Here is a 6,103-nt window from a genome sequence, read left to right as displayed (position 1 = left end):
ATGTATGTATAAATTATATATATGATAAATGTATATATGTATATATATATTCATAAATACAAATACATATATATATATATATATATATATATATATGCGTGTGGGTGTATACATATATAGTATAATATAATGTATGTGCATACATACCTCTGTATACATGTACCTATATACGTATGCATATTTACGTATGCGTGAATATATTTGCGTCTGTATTTGTATGTATGTGTGCGTGTGTATATATGTGTGAATGTGTGTGTGTTTATGTTTGTGTGTTTGTGCGTGCGTGTGTATGTATGCGCGCGCGTGTGTGTGTGTATGTATGTGTGTGTGATCTAATACAATCAAATTCTCAAAAACAATCCGAATCTCGATAACATCAGAACAAGGACAGAACGTAAAATATGATATAAAAAGAAAAGAAGAGAACCAAGACAAAAGCGAACGCTACATAAAAGCAAAGACGTTGACAAGTCGAATAGGGTTAAAAATGCTGCGATATAAAACTACCAGTAATGGGGGTTACCCGCAATCAGCTACAATATTCTCTGTATTGTTTAACATTCTATGTTTATATGAGTCTTTGTTCTTGATGACGGTGCAGTGCCCATGGCCTTTATAAACCTTCCAGAACACTGAGAATATTTAATTGTTGCATATGGAAGTAATAACTACTGGGTATTGCTATCTGGTGTCTTAGGATCCATGGGGCTAATTACCTCGTTCCCATGATGTATAAGTGAGATTATCGAAATTCCTGTCGGACGGGGCGCCAGCCCCTCACACAGTTACACATTTACAGTTGAGCTGATTGCAGCAATGTGATATGAAGAGTTCGAGTTTTCTCAACAACACAACGCCGCACCTCCCGGTCCCGAAGCCGAAACTACGATCTTGTCAGCGTGAGTGTACTAGGCCACGCGCCTTCAATGCTTGGACGAATATTGCGAAAAAAAAAAAAGAAAGAAAGAAAGAAAAAATCCCAGAAAAACATGCGTAGTTAAGATGTTTTCAGGTGTTGAAGTTCCAGGTAAGAAAGGATCGGAGTGAAGTGCTTTATCCTTAGTTTTATTGGTAGGTACAGAAAACGGGTGAGGTGAGATGAGTGAACCGAGACTGATAGAATGTGGGGCAATCTCAAGAGGCTTCGAGAAACTGGTCGGGTTTATTACTTTAGCAGCAGGAGAAAATGTAGAGGGGGAGGGAGGGAGAGAGAGAGAGAGAGAGAGAGAGAGAGAGTGGAGACAGCATGTTGTCTGTTAGCTCGGATTTGGTGTGTTTGTGAGTGATTTTATGCCAATCAATGAATAGTGTTCCTTTAAATGCTGTCGAGAACGCTTGTGTTGTTGCTGCACGTTCGTCCCAGATATTGGACCAATATTTCATTGTAGGTGTTTAGTAATTATTATTGGATAGTTGTAAGGATTTATAAATCGAACTCGCGTTTCACCTTTTAGAGGTCGATAAAATGTGTACCATTCAAGTCCTAGAATCGAGGTATCGACTTCCCTTCCCATCAAAATTGCTGGTTCTGTGCCACGATTTAAGACCATTATCGGGTGGTAATTGAAGTATGTTCTATTTATGAACACGCAGGTCAGTGGTTGAGATGTAGTCTTTGTAATGCTGAGGATGAGTTTTCGCTTGGTGAAATCTTGTGTGCCATTAAGGTGTAGCATTTCAGCGATTTTAAATGTCATAGTGTTGTTATGTTTATGTTTAGTGCATGATATGAGGAGCGATAAAGAATTTTTTCTGACATACAGAGATTGCGAATTTTTAGATGTGTAACTCTTCTGAGAGAAAGGTTAAGGACGATGTCATTAACACCTATGAGGCAATTATGAAGAGATCTAAAGGTATTAGTAATAAAAAAAGAAACAATGAAGTCTGTTGGAAGTTTTGGTTAATGAAACTCACTCAGATATCACAATGTAGAAATCTATTAAGATAATGGTTGATATACGAGACCTTAATGCATTTGGCTATGATTCATACGAAAACCGCAGCTAAATACGTTAAAACAAAACCGTAATATATTTAGTGTTTTCCAAGTATTCAATAATTGGACATGAATCAGTTGCTGACAGCTTAGTTATTCTGTCTACTTGTTTGATTCTGTGTCTCATCTCTCTCTCTCTCTCTCTCTCTCTCTCTCTACATTTAAGTATATCCATATCTCCGTCTGTCTGTCTCTCACTCTCTTTCTTACTCTCTGTCTCTCTCTGTCTCTCTCTCTGTCTCTCTGTCTCTCTGTCTCTCTCTCTCTGTGTCTCTGTCTCTCTGTCTGTCTGTCTCTGTCTGTCTGTCTGTCTCTGTCTGTCTGTCTCTGTCTCTGTCTCTGTCTCTCTGTCTCTGTCTCTCTCTCTCTCTCTCTCTCTCTCTCTATATATATATATATATATATGTATTTATGTATGTATATGTATGTAAGTAAAGAGATTTAATAAAGACACACAAGTATTTATGGATATATGTATATGTTTATGTATGTACATGTATTTTCTACAGTATCTTTTGAAATATCTTAATGTAATAGATACAGAGTGCTCAACAATATAAACGAGAGAAAAAAATGTAATTTAATATTTACGGGAAGAGATAAATGCAAAATATTCCAGAGTGTGTGAGTGTTAATATATTATTACTTAATTACGAATATTGATATTCGTAATTGAGAAGAAATGAAATCAGATGATTAGAGCAGCTTTCATCATGTTTGGGATGTTTGTATCAGTAACAGTAGAGCGGCATGTTCAGGTAGGCGTACGACTTTGCAATAACAATGTAGCGTGTTCAGCAAGATTGGGAAATATTTTTGTTGTCAAAGGTATCGATGGCTTTGGTGGTGGTGAAATCTCATCGCAGGGCACGTCGATTGAATGTAATGGAAGAAACATCGACGGAAGTGGTCATTTTGCTGAGCTTCAATCAACAGAGAAGTATTCACGATTGAAGGATTGCGTAACGAGACGGGTAATGAAATGTGTGAAATAACGAAAGGAACTCCACGCTGCAGGAATTAGTATTGCGTGAAGTTGGAAACAAAAAGAAAAAGCAATTTCGATTGTTATATCTATGGTGAATGTTACATAATGTCGTCATCTTCTTTGGAGAGTGGCATGATTGGAGGTATTTTGGAAGGTTACTTTTGTGAAAGAGCAGAATTCCTAGCAACAGTTGAGAAAGCGAAAAATCTACATCCCCTGAGAAGGATGAAAGCATCGCTTGCTTTATCGATGTCGTTTTGAATGTGCTGTAACTGTGTGCATCTTGATGTTGAGAAATGTGAGATTTCGGATTATGATTGGTACAGAGAGACTCACGTAGGAGGCTGCAGTCGGCCATTCGATAAGCTACTGCTGGTGGGTCCCAATTGAAACGTATTTGATTCTAAGAAAATAAAGCATTGAACAAGTTGAGATCGTACTAGTTAACAGACTTGAACTACGAAAGTGTTTGTTGATGAGAAATATTTTGCTAATAGAAAATAAATATGTACAAAAGATGGTCAATTGGCAGAATCGTTAAACTGTTGCGCAAATGCTTGTGGTAATTGTTTCAGCTAATTCTGTTTTGAGTTGAAGGCTTACCGAGATCTGCTTTGACTTTTATCTATTCTGATAAATAAAATGCCATTCGAATAATCTATTTCTCTTTTATTTTCTCCTCCTCTCTTTTAAGAATCGGCAACACAGTTCTGTGTGGGGAAGACACAAGGTGCCTTCTTCCTTCAAGAAATGGGAGACGGTCTAGCTAGCGATGAGCAATGTTTCCGCAATTACAAGTATTCTGCAAAAGATGAGCTAACATAAGGGATTGGGCAGGGCGAAGTATTATTCGGCTCAAAATCTATAAATTTTTTTCAAAAAAGAAGAGAAAACCAAGACGGATGTTGTGTTGTTTACAGAGTAGTACAGAGATAACAACTGTACTTGATGTTGATAAACAATTCCGCGTGTTTGGCGGGCAGAGAGTCGGTCAGGCATAAAGGTACAGGCGAATGGTAGCGCGGTGTGACATCTAAACTCACGGAAATATCTTTGCGATTATCAGTAATCATAATTAGGGATGGATGAGTTAAGTTTCTGAAGGATGCAAATCGCAAAGCTGTGAAAGTAAGGATGGATTTAATCAATCACTTAATTACATTCACATATATGCACACGCACACATACACACACACACATGCGCACACGCACACGCACACGCACACCACACACACGCACACTCACATACACACGCACACACACATACATATACACACACACGATCACATATACACACAAAAAACGGAGATACACAATATATAAACGTGTGTGTGTGTGTGTGTGTTTGTGTGTGTGTGTGCATGTGTGCATTATTTAATAAACACAGTATACATTTTTAAGAGCTACTATTAGTTCCATACGACGAAAACAACTGAGACACCATTTTATAACACGTCTGTTGCCTTCATATAATCCTCAGGCTTTCAGGATTGCGTTGAGGCACCAGACATATTATAAAATGGTGTCTGAAGAATTGCTTTCATCAAATGAAACTATTAGCAGCTCATAAAAATATATACAGTGTTTATTAAATAATATTTATCACTCACCAGATGTAGTATTGTTTTGTTGAATTTACCATCACGGAACAGTACTCTCTTACTCACTCTCTTTCTCTCTCTTTCTCTCTCTCTCTCTCTCTCTGTATATGTATGTATATATATATATATATATATATACATACATATATATAATATGTGTGTATGTGTGTATCTATAACATATAGACACACACACACACACAAACATTTCCATACGAAAGTAACATAGAGACCATATAGTTGAATTAATGTAAAACTGAGGCTATGTTTTACGAGATTTACACAGCTTTATAGAAAACAGAACAGGATAAACTAGACAAGTCGAGGCGTCAACTGAAATAATCAGTGAATCTTTTTAATATATATTTATTCATCTATTATCGTTATTTTCCATTTTGAAATATTACATTATACTTCGTTTCTTCCAATAAATATTTTGCAATATTCGTTTGCTTATGATGCAGGTGTGGACTCATTTTTGAATGAAATTATTTCTTACTAGACTGTAGTACATTCCTATATTCAGAAGTTACTTATCCAAGTAAAAGATCTTAAAAAAAAATAGCTTAATATGTATATTTTCGTTGACGCTAACTTCGTTTTTCTTCTCTGTGTATTAGGTTTCGCAATGCAGTGAATGTTATTTATTTTAACTGGTTAAATTCTGACAGGTGTAAATCTTTTTAACATTTAACTGATGTCTTTGTCTATGATTTTTTCCCCTCTAATTCAAATACAATTTAATTTAACACCGACTTTGATTTCAATATGTTTATTTTTCTACTTCACGCAAGCGAGTCTTTGAACTTATATTACCTTTTAACGATGCAATTTCTAATTCACTTTCTTTAGTTTTAATGCATAAATATTTTATTAACTCTTTGCAGCATTACACTTGTGGAATTTATGTTAATATTTTATTAGTTCATTTTTACATTTCTATATTTAAGAAATGAGGCATTATGTGCATTATTTACATTGTTTACATTTGACGGATATTTGTCCTCATCTTGTTTGTTGTTAACGTTTCGGCTGATATGCCCTCCGGCCTTCTTCAGGTGTCTTGGGGAAATTTCGAACCTGGGTTCTCATTCCTAGGGTATTTTTCAATGTTGTTATTGTTGTTGTTGTTGTTGTTGTTGTTGTTATTATTATTATTATTATTATTATTATTATTATTATTATTATTATTATTATTATTATTATTATTATTATTCGGAATCTTGGGGTTAGTAGAAATGTGCAAGTATGGAAGCCTAGAACTCTATGTTGCATATATATCATCATCATCATCATCATCATCATCACATTAATCACCATTTAACATCTGTTGTCCATGCTGGCATGGGCTGGACAGTTTGACCGGGTTGGTACGCTGGAAGGCTGTACCAGACTCTAGTCTTATTTGTCCTGGTTCTCTACGGCTGGATATTCTTCATAGACGCCAACCACTCTGAGAGTGTAATGAGTGCCTTTCCGTGACACCGGTATCTGCCACGACTGTGATTTTCTCGGC

This window comes from Octopus bimaculoides, chromosome 11 (assembly GCF_001194135.2).
Source record: "Octopus bimaculoides isolate UCB-OBI-ISO-001 chromosome 11, ASM119413v2, whole genome shotgun sequence".
Lineage (NCBI taxonomy): Eukaryota > Metazoa > Mollusca > Cephalopoda > Octopoda > Octopodidae > Octopus > Octopus bimaculoides.
The sequence above is the reverse complement of the archived record's forward strand: the minus strand, read 5'-3'. Positions refer to the sequence as shown.